We start from the raw sequence: 16,918 nt of genomic DNA, 5'->3' as shown, positions 1-16,918 counted from the left end.
TTTTCAGGATCAGACAACTTGAAATCTCTCTTTGCTTTTATTGGGCAATCTGTTCTAAGGATCACAGCCCCTGTCTGTAACTGTCGCCTCTTTTGAGGTACAATTATAGGACTCCTCCATCATTACATTCTTTCCTCTCCTCCCATTGCAATGTTTCCATGCTGAGAGGGCTCCAGATAGATATAGGGAAGCTCGCTAGTCTCTGTGCTGAAGCTCAGTGCTTGGCATACCTCTGCCTTTGATGAGGCTCTGGCACAGCCCTGCATCATTCTTCATTTGCCTGCACATTAAAGAATGCCCCTGGTGCTCATCAGAGCGCCTCGTGTCAAAGGCTTTGTCTGCACCTCTCTGTGCCTAGGTTGCAGGCACAGCTTTGGATTTTTTTATCCTCCTCTCATGTACTTATGTTCAGTTTGGGTGAGTTCCTCTTCTTAGCCTTATTCAACTGAAAAAAAAAAGATTCTGATTTCTTTTGGCCATATGCTGCATTACAAAAATGCCTAAGGCCCTCAAGTTAGCAAATTAGATACCACATGAGACTCTGAGCACAGACAATTTGTCAAGAGGTGGGGTAAAGTTTTCATTTCAGGCTCACCTCTCCCACCCATCTGGGTGATGCCCCAGTGACCCATCATGGGGTGTGGATATTAAAATAATGGTAGAACTTTCAACCAGGAGGCAATTGTACAACTGGAAGGGGAAGGGGATGCACATATGTGTGAGGGGGTGTGTGTGTGTGCGCGTGTGTATTTACTCATCCATTTATACATATATATGTATATTCTTGCATTATTTTAATACCTACATCTCATGATAGGTGTGTGATTTTATACATACATATATACATGTATATCATGGGATGAATATATATGAATATATGTGTATTATATATGTACATATATGTAAATATACATATATACACAAAGTATATATACACCCATATATAAACTACATATTAGTAAATATGTATATTCACACATATATGTGAGTAACACACGCACACACACAAACACACACACACAAACACACACATACACACACAAACACACACACGCTTGGCTAAAATGTACTACTCTGAGCTAAACTTGAGCCATGACTCACTCTGCTCCCATGATAGCAGTGAGTACTGTGAAGTTCAAACAAACAGAGGGAACCAAAACAAATAAAACTGGTCTGTATCATCTCTGCATGACCAGAGACTCTCCAGGGCCCTTACCACCAACATGTGGGGTTGAGGATGGAGGGCTCCTGGCGCCAGTGACACCTCTTGCACCTCTGTAAGAGCACAGAACACGTGTCAGAATGGACACATCCCATTGTAATCTTTCCCATAATATCATGCCCGCTCCAGACGGGGCTGTAACTTTCTCACATTTGCATTCTTAATGCTGACTACAGAACCTGGCATACAGGCACTCAATCTTTTCGTTGCTGTTGTTGTTGTGGTTTTTCATTGATAGAATGTCCTTGGCTAATCGTCATCAATTTTCATAAAATTTGATCTGCTAAATTGCATATGCACAGATTGCATTGTGTTTTATGAAGAAAATTACAACATCATTTCTTCTTCCTGAATTTTGAGGAAAGACAATGAAATGTTTACCAGTCTAAATCAGCAATTGAAAAATTGATACAGTATGGATACTTTTAATGGACTTTTGTCTTGGGAGTCCAGCAATTAATTTTAAATGTCTTCCTTATTTACGAGATTTTGTTACACAATACAGATTCATTTTGAATATATATATTCATATTTATACTCATATATAAATATATAAACTTAGATTTATATATAAAATCATAGCCCACCATGCATATTGGTCCCTGAGTATATCATCCAATATATTGGATGATCGTGGGGTGAGTTTGTTCCTCTGCCATTCTAAGAAATACCTTTCCCAGTCAGGCGCAGGGGCTCACACCTGTAATCTCAACACTTTGGGAGGCTGAGGCGGGCGGATGACTTGAAGTCAGGAGTTCGAGACCAGCCTGGCCAATATGGTGAAACCGTGTCTGTACCAAAAATACAAAAATTAGCTGGACATGGTGGTGCATGCTTGTAGTCCCAGCTACTCAAGAGGCCGGGGCAGGAGAATTGCTTGAATCCGGAAGGTGGAGCTTGCGCTAAGCTGAGATTGTGCCACTGCACTCCAGCTGGGGCACTGCAGCGAGACTCCACCTCAAAAAAAAAAAAAAAAAAGAAAAAGAAAAAAAAGAAAAAAGAAAAAAAGAAAAAGAAAAAGAGAAAGAAATCCCTCGCCCGCCTACCCACCTATCTTGAAGTGAAAACATACTTAATCCACAAGGGAAGTCAAACCAGTCTTGACTGAAAATATGGGAAGAGAACTGTGTTCGAGGCCATATGGGGTTAGTATTCTGTGCGTGTGAGTAGAAGGCTCACGGCTCCTGGTCTCTCTTTCTCTTGAACTTCCTAAGGTGCAAAACACTTCACCACCATTCCCCTGGGACTCTGCCCCCTACTTCTATGAATCTTTTCATTTTCTTCTTTCTTTCTGTGTTCCTCTTCCTTTAAACCCTCCCTGTGTGGTGATCCTGTCTCCTAGTGCCCTGGGAAACCATATCTCTCCCACTTCATTACAAGAGTTCAGTCCAGTTCTCAGGTCCTCTTATAAGGTTCATAGCCTCAGAGTTATTCTCTACTCGGTTTCTGCTGGTGGCCAGGAGAGAATGGGCTCTCATCTCAGTTCTACTGGCTTTGAATGATCTCCAGACAGGTACATTGGTGGTGGTGATAGGGAGTAGGAGGACTTCCAAAGTGGGCTGTGCCTGAAAATATGCATTTTTATGAGAATTAATTGCATTTTGAATGTCATTTAATCTAGTCTTTGTTCTTAATTCTTTTCAACCCTGGCCTTATGATGCTAAGGGCACAGTTCTCCACTCCTTATTGTAGGTTTCATTTGAAAAACATTCCCATATTTAACTGACATGCTTAAACAACTTCTGTGAAATTGCTGATAGGGAAAAGGGAAAAATCCTGATTTCCAAACTCAAACCCTTCCCACTACTCTTTTCCTAGAGCATTTTATGATGAACTCAGCATTCCTCATTCCTAAGGTGAATCAGACAGTCATTCACCTTAAGGCTATTGGCTGGCCCTCATCAAATGTCTCAAGTAAATCACCAGAAAGCTTGAAAGTCAAGATCCCCTTCCCACGCAGTGGTGGGGTCCTACACTGCTGATTCTATGTGGGTGCAGTGAGTTCAGTTTGTGTTCTCAGAAGTGCATGGACTGTGAACATTAGCTGAGCTCAGAGAACAGCAGATGCATCTGTGTCCAGAAGCTGAGATCCATGTGGGCTGTCATAGAAAGTGCAATTGCAGAATGGGCTTCCAGTTGGCAACCCAGGCTCCGTGCATCTCTTATCCCCAGTGCTCTGCACGATGCACTTCCTCAGCAAGAATCAATGAATGAATGAATGGATGCACTAATTGAAGCCTAGGATCCGGCTGGGTGCGGTGGCTCATGTCTGTAATCCCAGCACTTTGGGAGGCCTAGGCAGGTGAATCATGAGGTCAGGAGATTGAGACCATCCTGGCTAACACGGTGAAACCCCGTCTCTACTAAAAATACAAAAAATTAGCCGGGCGTGGTGGTGGCAGGCACCTGTAGTCCCAGCTACTCAGGAGGCTGAGGCAGGAGAATGGCATGAACCCGGGGGGTGAAGCTTGCAGTGAGCCACTGCACTCCAACCTGGGCAACAGAGTGAGACTCTATCTCAGAAAAAAAAAATGCCTAGGTAGGATCCTAGTGGTCCTATCCCAGGAGTTAGCTTTTAAGAAAATACTGTGGCAGTGGGAGTTGAACAATGAGAACACATGGACACAAGGAGGGGAACATCACACACTGGGGCCTGTCGGGAACTGGGGGCAATGGGAAAGACAACATTAGGACAAATATGTAATGCATGCAGGGCTTAAAACCTAGATGATGGGTTGATAGGTGCAGCAAACCACCATGGCACATATATACCTATGTAACAAAGCTGCACATTCTGCACATGTATCCCAGAACTTAAAGTAAAATAAAAAAATCTATAATATTTCGACAAAAGTCTGGTGAACAATATAATTGAAAGAATGTGATTCACTTCATGAGCAGTTTGCTAGGCATCTCACTTTCAGAACCCGAATTTGGGAAAATCTGTGAGGAACAATTGTGACCACAAGATACCAGGGAACAGTATTTTGCAAACTTGAATATGCATATGGATCACCTTGAAGCTCCTGTTTAAATGTCAATTCTGACTCAGTAGGCCTGAGAAGAGGTGTGAGATTCTGCATTTATTTTTAACAAGGTCTTGGTGATGCTGACGCTGAAGCTTCTGGTCACTTTGAGTAGCATACTTTGAGAAGCAGACCACACTTTGAGTAGCAAAGCTTCACAGGCAGCTTGCTAGAGGGCAGTGTTTCTCAACAGAAGGTGGGAGGGCAGAGATTTTCCACCCCTTCCTGAGGATATTTGATGATGTCCAGAGATCTCTTTGGGTTCCATAACTAGATGGCTACAACTGGTATTGGCCAGGGATACCACTAAACATCCTACAATGCACAGGACAGGGCTTGCCACAAAGAAGTATCTGGCCCACAATGTCAACAGTGCTGAAGTGGAGAAATCCTGATCTAGGGGAAAGAAAACAGGTTTGCAGTCCAGTGGCACAAGCAGTGAACCATGATCTTTCCACTTAATTGCTGTAATCTTTACAAGACTCTCCGAATCTCTGTTCCTTGGAGAACTATCTAATGATGACCAGTGGAATATCTGCATATGCAGTAAAAGTTCAATAATACTTGATATTGATTGAATGATTGTAGAAGAATAACTGCCTTCCCTGGAGACCAACAGAAAAGCAGTTACCATTATTGAGTATCTATTCTATATCCAGATAAATATTTTGGATATTTCAGAGATACTTCAGATATATAGGCAAACTCAGAGGGATAGACAAGATAGCCTCTTGAATCTGTAATATTAGATTTCTAAGAACAAACTGTTGCCTCAGTTCCCATTGCTAGGCAGATATTGGTAGCAGAAGTGCTCAGAGAGTACCAAAGTATAATGGCCAGTTGATTGCAAGAGTTGGGCACGATGTTTTTGACCATCCCAATCCAACAGTTTTTCTCATCGGCAGAGCACCCAGGTTTGACTTGCAAAGGCCTGGGTGCAGTGCATTCTACTACCGGTGATCTCAGGTCTATCCTTGACTTGCTTTCAGAACAAGAGCAAAACTAGCCCCTTAGGGAGGTCAGAGCAGAGGTGGTGGGGCAGCAGAAGGCTGAGGCTGATGGGCTTCTGGTGCTGGTGTACATGCACTTTGGGGAACATCTGAGGCTTAATCTTTCCCATGTGTTTCAGAATGCTTTCTCCATGTGTTCCTCTGCCGTACCAATAATTAGACTTCTCTGCCCAATGCATAAAGAGATGAGCATGCACAGCCACACACAAACACACATACACTGCTACATCTATGTCTCAACAGATGAGTCTTTCTGCTGACTGCCTGTAAAAAGAAAAACAACCAGATGGCACAGCTGGAAAAAAATGTCTGTGTTTTAGAGGGTCTATAAAGCTCTTTATCATCTCAGCAGGAATGGGCAAGGACCTGGCAGGACACCGGGGTGCACAAGAAGAGTATTGAGCATCTATTTGACATGTCAGTGAAGCTTTCCAGAATCATCTCCAGGCCTCTCTCTTGCCAAAGATAGACATGATAGTCTTGTGACCCAGAGATAGTCTTCTCCTGGTTCCTCCATTTTTTACCACACTGGCCTCCAGCTTGTCTGCCTATAGAATTCCATAGAGACAATTACTCTAAAAGGTTATTATATTTGCCTGGATGATGACAATTAGAATAATCTGTGTGATACAGTGATTAAACATAGTGGTATTCATGGCTATAATTTATTACAATCATAGGATACAAAACAAAGTCAGCAAATGGGAGAAGCACATGAGATGAAGTTCAACCTTCAAGAATCTTCCCTCATTGGAATCATGCAAGATGTACTTAATTCCTCCAGTAACAGGTGAGTGATGTTGGCTGTTAGGAAAGCTCATTAGAGACTGCGCACCCAGGACTTTTACTGGGAGCCAGTCATGTAGGCAGCCTCTACCTAGAATGCACCAAAACTCCAGACTTCAGAAGTAAAGCAGGTGTTCAGCATAAATGACATTGTTTGTAAAAAACAGCTTAGGTATAGTGAGTCACTCTAATCAAGGAATGATGGGAACCCTCTAAACTCTAAGTTCCTAGACACTAGCCAGGGACTTACCTTGCCTTTCCAAAGATAACAGTTTAGACCTACAGTGTTAACTCTTTTCAGTACAGCTGTGGATCCCGTACTCTATGGGACAGTTGGTGGTTTAGTGGGACCCCAGAGTTCTAGAGGTGTGACAAGGCGCCTTGGGACCCACATTCTCCCACAGAGGCTATGAAAACTGGTCCTCAGCCATGCTTGCTGGAACCTTTGAAGACACTGTTCTGCAGGGGAGTACTGCTCCTCCCAGTGATAACAGTTGATGCCAAAACAAAGACAATCTCTTCTTAAAATCTCTCCTGTCTGTAACATGAGCTGCTCCATTTTCTTCTATTTTGAATCGGGAACACTCAGGGTTTTATTCTTGTAAGTCAAAGAATCTTTTTAAAGGATAGCATGTAAGATATATATTTTTTCTTTCTGGCTCTTTGACTTAAAAGCTTGAAGGAGTTTTATCTTTGAAATTGAAAGCTCCTCTCCCTCCCTCTAGGATATGCCTTGGCATATGTTCTTATTAACTCTGTTGAACATGTGATGATCCCACTCAATTTCTTATCTCAGATCCCTTTAATATTTTCTTTTCAGATCTTCCAAGTTTTCTTCTATTAGATCTGTAATTATTAATGTCCATCTTTGGGGATACTGACCATCAGGGTCTGATTCTCTATGTTCTGTCTTATCATTCATTTCCTAATCCACTCATTTATTTTATTTGGGAATTTTTTCACTCGTTCAATAAACAGTCCCTAAACATCCCTACCCACTAGAGACACTTCCAGACGTGAGATTGAAAGATAAGGTATATTGTTGGCCATTCAGGATACCAACAGTAAAAAGATACATGCAGCCGGGCATGGTGGCTCATGCCTGTAATCTCAACACTTTGGGAGGCTGAGGCAGGTGGATCACTTTAGGTCAGGAGTTCAAGACCATTCCTGACCAACATGGTGAAACCCCGTCTCTACTGAAAAATACAAAAATTAGCCAGACGTGGTGGTAAGTGCCTGTAATCCCAGATACCCAGGAGGCAGAAGCAGGGAGAATTGCTTTTACCTGGGAGGTAGAGGTTGCAGTGAGCCGAGATTGTTCCACTGCACTCCAGCCTGGACAATAGAGCGAGACTTCATCTCAAACAAAACAAAATAATACAAAACAAAAAAAGACACGTGAATCCCCAGAACAATAGGGCTTTCATAGTGGCTTGTCCACCATGCAGGGGACCACAAAAGATAGGGGGACTTAGGGTGATGTGGGGGGCTGTCTGAGATTATTTTCCTTAAGTTTATTTTTTATGTCATCAGGTTGATTCTCTGAAGAGTCACGTTTTACTTATCCCAACATCATTTTTATTTGATTGTCTGTGGTGTCTGTGCTTTCATATTTTGCCAATAAGCAACAGGATTTTGCACTTTCTGATATGCTGACCATCACTTTTTTCTAGTTATCTAAAAGAGGTACATCTAAAGTTCGTGTCCAGCTCACATGGATCTAGTCCTAAAGGAAAAGTCGACGAGGAGGTCCCATTTTTCTCTTTCTCCTACACCCCACCCTGAATAGAAGCAGAACAGGTAGAGGCTTAGGTCCTTTCTGTTCATCTGTCTAAGTGTAGATACTACCTGGAATGGGGACTGGAAAGCAAGGCTCTGGGAGCCTCAAGGAGAAAGCCACAGAGATGTCTGGCTGCACCAAGGACCTCTACTTAGATCACAGGGGAATGAGTGTGGTGAGCTACTCCTGAAACCTGCCCCAGGGGCCTTGGTCCTCTTAGATGGTCTCCTGCATCCTTGGCTGTAGCACATAACAGGCGAGGGGGCATATCACTGCCATCAAACAAGAGCCATGGCCGAATACAGAAACAGTTCCCTAGTGTGGTGGGAGTGACGTGGCAGAAAGGAAAAAATGCTATGGGACTTCCATTCCTGGGAGCCCTGGTTGTTCCCTGTCATTCTGCTCCTGCTGCTGTTAGGAACTCCTTGAGTTGGATGATTTAATAGTAATAACGATGAGCATTAAGGGGAATAGATTCCTTGTTATTCATCTTATTCTGCCATCTCTTCAGAATTATTTTTACTAGTTTATCTACAAGTAGAGGCAAGTGAAAATTAATTTTTGTAATAAAAATAAAATCCTCTTAATATAATTGGAGCCACCAGACTGTCTGCCTAGTCTAAATAACAATTCATCCCAAACATGGTTTCTAATGATGTTTGGGGGCATTATTTCAGGACAACCAGGCAGAGAATGAGGTGGACTGCTCTCTAGTGAGTATTTAGCACCCATTAGGTGCTAGACTCAAGGCCCTCTCCCTGTGTTATTTTATTTGGTCCACAAAACAAACCAACAAATAAAATAACGGTATCCTCCTCTGACAGTTGACAAAACCAAAGTGGAAGTAAGACTGGGGGAATCTATGCCTAAATAAACGTTGGGAGTTTCATTGGTTTCTGATCCACTGTAACTGGAAACATGCTCATCTCTCAAAGGTCAATTTATCTCTCACCTGCACGGGTGGTAGAATGTCATTCCCAGAGCTGCTCTCCATTTCCTTCACCTAGTTTTGGGTCAGTCTTCCTTCATGAGGATTTTATGAGTTATTTGGGGTCCCAGGAGGAAGAGCTTTCACCATAGCTTCTCCCTTGGCTATCCCATCCTCATCTGCATGCTGGGCTGTAGAGGGTCAGGTGGGCTTTAGGATATAGCCCTTGTCATGAAGTCTCCACACACAGTGCCAGTTTTCATTAACTTCTATTTTATTTACTTATCCAGAACTATTTTTTTTTTCTTAGATGGTTTTAAGATGCATTAACATTGGGACATCTATGATTTCAAGCCATCATTTGGTAATTATGGTGAAGGAAACATCTTTTTTTTTTTTTTTTTTTTTTTTTTTTTAAATGGAGTCTTGCTATGTTGCCAGGCTGGAGTGCAGTGGTATGATGTCGGTTCACTGCAACATCTACCTCCCAGGTTCAAGGTCTTCTCCTGCTTCAGCCTCCCCAGTAGCTGGGACTACAGGTGCGTACCACCACACCCAGCTAATTTTTTGTATTTTTAGTGGAGATGGGGTTTCACCATGTTGGCCAGGATGGTCTCGATCTCTTAACCTCGTGATTTGCCCGCCTTGGCCTCCCAAAGTGCTGGGATTACAGGCGTGAGCTAGCGCTCCCAGCCAGGAAACATCTTTGCTGAGGTCACCTCTGAGGATTGTACCACAATCTTTCATCCTTGATTGCGTGGACTCTCCCAACTACAGTTGGTCAGGTGCCCTGTGGATGAGAGTATGTTTATAGGACATCCATGACATGCCGAAACAACATCCCTATTTCCAGTTTTGTTTATTTGCCATTTTGCCTTTCCCCCACTCTTTTCTTTAATGAATGTGTTAATCTGCCCAATAGAAAAATAGATGGAGGAGATGGAGGCACTAGAGGAAAAAGTACAAGCAGAACATGTAGAAGCGTAGGAGGAGGATTAATGAAGTCTTAATCACACAGTTTTAGTTATTCATTCATCCAACAGTTCATAAATGGGGACCACCTGTTTGCACTAGATGTCATAATAGAGCAGTAGTTCCTCATCTTTTTATTTTTTAATGTTATGGATCCATTTTAGCTCCTGATGTCAGCAACAGGCAGCATCCTACTTTTCAAGGTGTTTATGATTACCTTGACACTAATATATGGGCCCTAAATTAAGAAACCACAGCTAGATAAATTCTAATAGCCCGTCTAGTCCTTAGCTCCTATGACTCCTTTTTAATTTTAATTATGCAGAAAGAAGCAATGAGATTTCTAAGGAGGGAGTTAAAAAAAAAAAAAAAAAAAAAAAAAACTCTTCTCTCTATCGCCATCATTTTATTCACCTCTAAAAACCCAACCTTTTCAGTCAGACTCTATGACTGCTCTAAAGTGGTGTGCTTCAATATATGAAATTTAAAATGGGGGATTTTAGCTCAGAAAACAGAACTTGGTTTTTAAAAAAATGTAGGCTTAATAATGTAAAAAATGCACAGCCAGGCCAAGGTCTTCCTTGGGAAAGGCCTAAGGGGCAGCAAGGGTCACACCTGTGGAGCCCTGTGGAGTTGAGGGGTATGGGGGCGGGATCCACTCTGCAGAAAGCTGTGCTGTCACAATCACAGTCCCTGCCGCTCAGAGAGAAGTGCCCCTCATTAGGTGCACAGGCATCAAAAAGCAATGAAACTCTGATTAAGGAGCTACCCACTTTTTCAAGTACAGCCACACAGGCCTAGCCTGCTGCCATTTCAGACCTAATTCAGACTGTTCATCTGAAGGGGTGCACCTCGTGGAAGTTTTAATTCCCAGGCAAAATATACCCTGATTAGATTCTCTCTTCCGCTCCTCCCTGGGCTTATTGAGAGGAAACTTTCAATTACTTGGGAAAGTACCAGAGGCCCTTGGAGGTGAGTTAGGGCTGGTGGGGGTTGGGAGTGGGGTTTCTCAAGAACAAGGCTGAGTACCCCGGGACTATTAATTGAGGATTCCATGTGCACGCTCACCCTGAGGCACAAGTCTGAGGAAAGACGAACGGAAGAGAACATTTTCCCATTCAAACCAATTGATTCTTCAACAACAACCTGAAAATTGAAGCTGAAATGTCCATGGAACTCCAGCTCATGAAAGGTTCCAGTGAGAGCTGTGGAGGAGATAGGAGACCCCTGCTAATGAGGAGAGTTTTAAAACCATTGCATGCCTGAATTTTAAGTATTTTTTTTTCTAAAATCTAGATGACAATTTCAGAAACTGGAGGAGGAAATAGAAAAGGTTGAGGTTTCTTAAAGACAAAATTTCTTGCTGAGACAAACTGTCAAATTTTTCATTATATCCATTTCAAGGTAGGCATTTATTACCTTTCCAGTGAGTGACTGTATATCTCCCATAATGTTCTTACTGTGGTTTGTCTCTTAATTACCCACAAAATTTGCATTTAAACTGAGTTAAAGGATTCCATCTACTCTTTGGCTTCCTGCAGCTGTTTCCATGGTAACCAAAGGGGTCTCCCAGTGGCTGGCTGGGCTGAATATCAGGTTCTACAGGCCTGGAAGCATCTCCCCGCCCACTGTTGATCCATCTCCTTCGCTTCACTGAGGAAAGTCAATGGGAAGCGTCAAAGGATCCACTGACCTCTGTCGGATTTCTCTGGAAACTACTCCCAGCAAACAAGATTCCCTTTATTTGATGAGCCTTTCAGGACAGGGGTCTGGGGTTGAGTGTTCTCCATGCAGGCCTATACAGACTGCTTCCCTAAGCAGCAGCTACATGAACTGAGCGGGCCTGGTTCCGGTCCCCCCTTTTGATTCAGAGCCCTCAGCACAGGTCAGGAGCCTGGGCACCTCCTTGTCCTGAGAGCATGAGTGGACACTTCCTGGTGGGAAAGCAGCATGCCCCTCTTCTAGTGTTAAGGGACACTTCAGCATGAGTATTAAAGACAGTTGCAGCAGGAGGTCACAGAGGGTCACAGAGGCAGGGTGCAAATTACAGTGAGCTGATTTCACAAAGTACCTGGACTCCAGGCCCAGCTCTGCAGCCTTACACAAAGCTGGTTCAGCCCTCCAAAGCTGAACAACAGTGCAAAAGAAGGTGCACTGGTACCAAGTAATTTTCCTGGAACCTTTCAGCACTGAAAGCCTGTATTATTAAAGTCAGATTTTCACAAAAAGGAATAAATTGAAAACAAAGGGGCAGTATAATAGTTCCGGAAAAACGAAGTTGCTTGGTCTTGTACACCACCACAGGGGAAGACACACAGCATGATGGGAAGTGAGACCCCTAGAGCAAGCAGATAAGAAGAGAACGGTAGAATTTTCTCTGTTTCTCTCCCTCAGCTCTGTGTTTTTCTCTGTTTTTTCTCCCTTAGTTCTCAGAAAAAGCTAAACAAGCTATGTTCACATCTCCAAGGACCAGTGCTGAGCCCCTTAACATACCTCTTAATCCTTTCTGCTGACCATTCCCTGGGGTTAGGCAGAAGTAAAGTGCACATTCAATTATGTGATATGATTTGTATTATAATATACCACCATAGGAGAACAAGCAATTCTGGTGGGGGTGGTGAAGAGACTTCCACATCATATGGGCAATAGTTAGTGATTCTAACTAGTTCTTCTTGATTATCCTGCCAGTCAACTTTCCAATGAAAGCAAATTTTGGAAGGCAAAAGTATGAGAGATGTCAGTCATCATGTTTCACTATTAAAGTTCTTTTGAAAAATCTCCTTTATTGGATTAGAACATTTAATCTGCTTTGTCCTCAAGGTTGGCCATAATTGAGCATGAAATTATGTTGCTTTTTACTATACAATTGTGTTTTCTCCTCTCATTGGATGCTACAGGGAACTTATTTTAAGTATCTTCATTGCAAACTCATTTGTGATTCAGCGTGAATGTCTGGGGCACATGTGGATATTGCATGTCACTTAGGCATCATTCTTCTGTGGGCTCCTGACTGAATTCCCAAGGGGAAATAGATTCCTTACACTTATCTTGTCCTGTTTTCATCGTGTTCAAAGTGGACCACAGAATGATCTATACCTGTCTTCCAGGAACTGGTAAGGGCAGTAATAATGAAGACAAAGCTTCCATTACTGGGATTTAGAAAAAGACTTTCCTGGCAAGCACCAAATGGCTGTGCAAGGTAAAGTTAGGGGACCCCCAGGAACAGGGAGGCATGGAGGCAGTGCATCCTCTTAGAAACTGAGAATTGAACCACAGACTTGTACCTGCCACTTTTGGTTCTTCTCTTTCACGTGACTACATGGATATAAAGCTTTCACCAGGGTTTTCCATTCTCGAAGCTTTAGGCTTCAGTGTTCTCAAAACTGACCTTAATGGCTTCCATTTGGGTTCTGCACTAGGGATTTAAAACAACGTAACCTCATTGAAGACTAGCAGACAGAGCCAGAGGCTAGCATCTTGCAGTTTTCTTTCTTTTCTTTTTTTTTTCCTCAAGGAGTCACTTAACACTCTAGCCTCTGTTGGTGCATAGCCCCAGTCCCATGGTATATGTAAACTTATGTGATTCACTTATATATGTGATATGAAAAGATGAGTTCCCAGCCATGAATGGAGGGGTCCTTATGGACTTCCAGTGATAAATTCATTTTCCATATTATGGTTTGTAACTTTTACTAGCCCACTCTTGAGTCCAATTACTCTGTTAATTGTTCCTTTTGTGTAGTTGCAAATAAAAGAAATGCAACTCAAAATATCTTTTTAAAAATGGGAAGCAATTTATTGGTTCACGTAAATACCAGGGAAGAGCTGACTCTTAGAATGAATGGCTGGATCCAGGGGCTCAAATGGGTCATTTGGAACAAATATCCCAGAATCTTCCAGCTCTGCTTCCCTGACTGCTCCCATTGCCATGTCAGGCAGGCTCTTCAACTGAGATGATGAGATGGTGCTGCAGCTTCAAGCTTACAGAGTACCTTCCTCCGGAAGCAATAGAAAGAAGAGATGGCCTTTTTATCACTGAGCATTTGGGTTGTGCTACCTGTTGGATCAAGTTAGATTATCCATCCACAGCTGATCCATTCATCATGGCCAAAACCATGAAGAGCAGTGATTGGTTTAGGTGTGGTCCGTCTGACCATCCCCTGTGGATAGTCTGGATATAGTCCAATCTAAACTACATGAACCAGAAAAATCAGGTGTACAACAAGAGATGTGATTACTCCAATTCTGTATTTTATTTCATCATCATGAGAAAAGCACTATTTTTCTTACACAAATGAGGCAACTGATGCTAACTGTAGTAATATTAGATTATGACACAGCTAATAGATTATGATTTGAACCCATCTGACTCCAAAGTCTATTTTTCTGATACAAATTCCCCTGCTCCACTTTCCTCCTTGCTACATCATGGAGACTGGACTCAGAAATCTTTAAGTTTGGTTTTTCACCGTGCAAAACTTTAGTAATCTGAAGCTGGCATAATGATGATGATAATAGTTTTTTAGTTGATATTACGCTCTCTAAATGTCTAGCTATGTTGTTTTCCATTGTTTTCTCACTTGATGATTTAAGGCAAGTATTTACCCACTTTTTTAAAGCTAAGAGAGGTGAAGATGAGTTTTACGGTGTCATTGACTGAATGTTTGCTTCACCCCCAAATTCATATGTTGAAGCCCTAATGCCTAATGTGGCTATATTTAGAGATGGGGCCTCTGAGGAAGTCATTAAGGAATTAAGTTAAATGACGTCATAAAGATGGTGCCCTCATTTGATAGGATTAATGTTCTCATAAGAAGAGTCACATCTCTATCTCTCTCTCTCTCTCACCTCTCTCTGTCTCTTCTCCCCCCCACCCCTCCCCAACACTTCCCGACCCCAACCTGGCCCTGATTTCTGAGGACACAGTGAGAAGATGAGAAGGCAAGTCAAGAAGAGAGCCCCAGAAATCAACCCTGCTGTACCCTGACCTGGGAATTCTAGCCTAAAAAATTTATTTCTGTTGTGTGAACCAATTAGTTTGCTATTTCACTGTAGCAGGCTGAGCTGACTTATATACACAGTCCCCAAGTTAGTGAATGGGAGAGCCAGAATTAGAAACTGTGTCTCCTTTCTTTCATTTTAGAGTCCTTTCAACTTCCCCCAACTCTGTTTTCATGCACTTTTTTTTTTTTGCCAAGCACAAACCATCTAAGAAGGAAAGTGAGACCCTAAATATTCAGAGAGCAGAATCATTTATTGGTCCTGATGGAAAAAAAATCATGCGAAATTGTCTAGAAGTAAATAGATGAATACGACCAAGGTTTGAAAACCACTGTATTAACTGGGAAACCACATTTTCTATCACTGCAAGAACTCCAGGTCCCCCCAGGCATCTCTGTTGGACCTGATTTGTTTTTATTTTTTTCTGAAGGAATTTTATAGTACTACAGGGAAGAAAAGTTGTTAGCTTGTCCCTTGTTCAAGGGATTTTTTTTTTTTTTTCAGCTTTTCCATTATTCACACCTTGGGAAATGGAGATGCCAATCTGATTGGTCTGAGATAGTGATTGGCTATGCTTACTAGTGTGCAAGGCCACTGATGCCCAGGTGGACAGTAGCATGTCAAGGATTGGGCAGTGGGGACGTCTGTCCTGGGTGCCCATCATAAAGAGGTGCATTCTTTGCAGGAAATTTAAAAGCAATACTAATATCAACTAAAAGTTGGTCTGCTTTTTGTTACCATAATGCCATGGCAATTTAAAACCCGATATCAATAACAAAACCCCTCTACCCATAGAAGTAACTGCACCTTTTGCCGTTATCCATTCTATGCCATTGCAGGTAGGTGCTAATAGATGGAGAGGCCAGGGGAAGTTGGATAGAAATTCCCAATGCATCACATCTACTGAAGCTCTCCTCCCACCTGCTGGCCCAGCCCCTGCTTGCCTACAAGTGTTCCAAAGGTGCACTCTCAGCAGGGGGATTTCTACTGATCTATAATTGAAAACTGTCTGAGTTCCCTTTGGGGCGTTTGCCTCTCCCAAGCAACTGCCAGCCTGAATGAGCTCAGGAGTGGGATCCCCAGAGGCAGCATAATGACCCAGACTATACATGCAATTATTACCACTGCAGCACTGGGTAATAGAGAAAGAGAGAGCAAACATGAAAGTCAGAGAGGGGCTCTGAATCAGGTGCAGGAGTGGAGAGTGAGGAGGTGGTTGGGAATGTGGATGACTACATCATGGGAGGAGGAAAAAAGATATTCATGGAAGGACTGAGCTCCCCGTGGTCCAACTAGCACTTCCTGAATAAACCTTGCCTGTACCTCTCTGTCCTTTGCCTTTGTTACCAATCATTCCTTACTTGGGTAATTACTTATAATTTGTAATATAATTCAGTTTTAGAGAAGTGCTAACTTGCTTAGAAAAAAGCGGAGAAGAGGATTGGAGTTTGCAGGGAAAACATCTCTAGCCCATTCAACCCTGATGTGCTTTCCTGGGCTTTCTCTATCCTCTGCAAACTTTTATTCCTTATGAAAAGCCTCAACTCCACATCCTGTGACAATGCCCTATCTTCTGACTTAAGCCCAGGGGATGAGGATGGCATTCTCAAACAAACTCAGAAATTGTGTCTGCACCTTGAGGACCGAGGGCCCATCTCTTGGCAGAGAGAAAAGGAGCTGGGTGCCAAACAAAGAGGGGAGATAGAGCGACAGGTCTCTAGAGGGAAGTTCTGCAAAGACTGCTATCTGGGACCTTCTTGCTCCTTTCTCTGACCTTGGGATGTCATTGTCCTGAGCTTTGGGGATCATCTCTTCAGGCTACCTTTAGTGAAACATTTGCTGGGCTTCTTTGATCTCCAGACGAGAGTGTGTTTCCTGAAATACCCACTGGTATCTGAAGATCACTGGTGTCATGTCTGGCCCCTGTTCCAGGGTTGCATCTGAGATCAATCCCTGGGTGAGTGTGTGATCGCAGATAGGGGCATTTTTCTCTGTACCATCTGTCGATGCCTCTAAGGCTATGTGTATGGAACATCTCTGTAGACAATTCTGTCTTTGCTTTCATGACCTCCTGCATGGAGCAGGTATGGGAAGCATCTTGCCTGTGGCCCCATGGTCTCTCCCATGGGCACCGCCCATGGAACAGCCTCCACAAGCACTGCCATCCCTAGACATGTATTAATATCTTCT

At 42.8% G+C, this 16,918-nt stretch overlaps 1 long non-coding RNA gene across 2 annotated transcripts in view; it reads left to right on the top strand.

Moving 5' to 3' along the window:
- LOC108587595 overlaps positions 1-16,918 on the top strand; it is a 63,790-nt gene that overhangs the window by 2,498 nt on the left and 44,374 nt on the right. Inside the window, exons 2-4 of one of the 2 annotated variants that reach the window (XR_002524290.2) lie at positions 5,939-6,048; positions 12,835-12,926; positions 14,654-14,760. This is a non-coding gene — a long non-coding RNA (uncharacterized LOC108587595). Of the gene's footprint in view, positions 1-5,938; positions 6,049-12,834; positions 12,927-14,653; positions 14,761-16,918 lie in introns of those variants that run through there. The other variant, XR_002524291.2, reaches the window with a different exon arrangement.

Source organism: Papio anubis, chromosome 11, assembly GCF_008728515.1.
Source record: "Papio anubis isolate 15944 chromosome 11, Panubis1.0, whole genome shotgun sequence".
NCBI lineage: Eukaryota > Metazoa > Chordata > Mammalia > Primates > Cercopithecidae > Papio > Papio anubis.
Note: the sequence above shows the minus strand (reverse complement) of the source record. Positions and strands in the feature narration are given on the sequence as shown.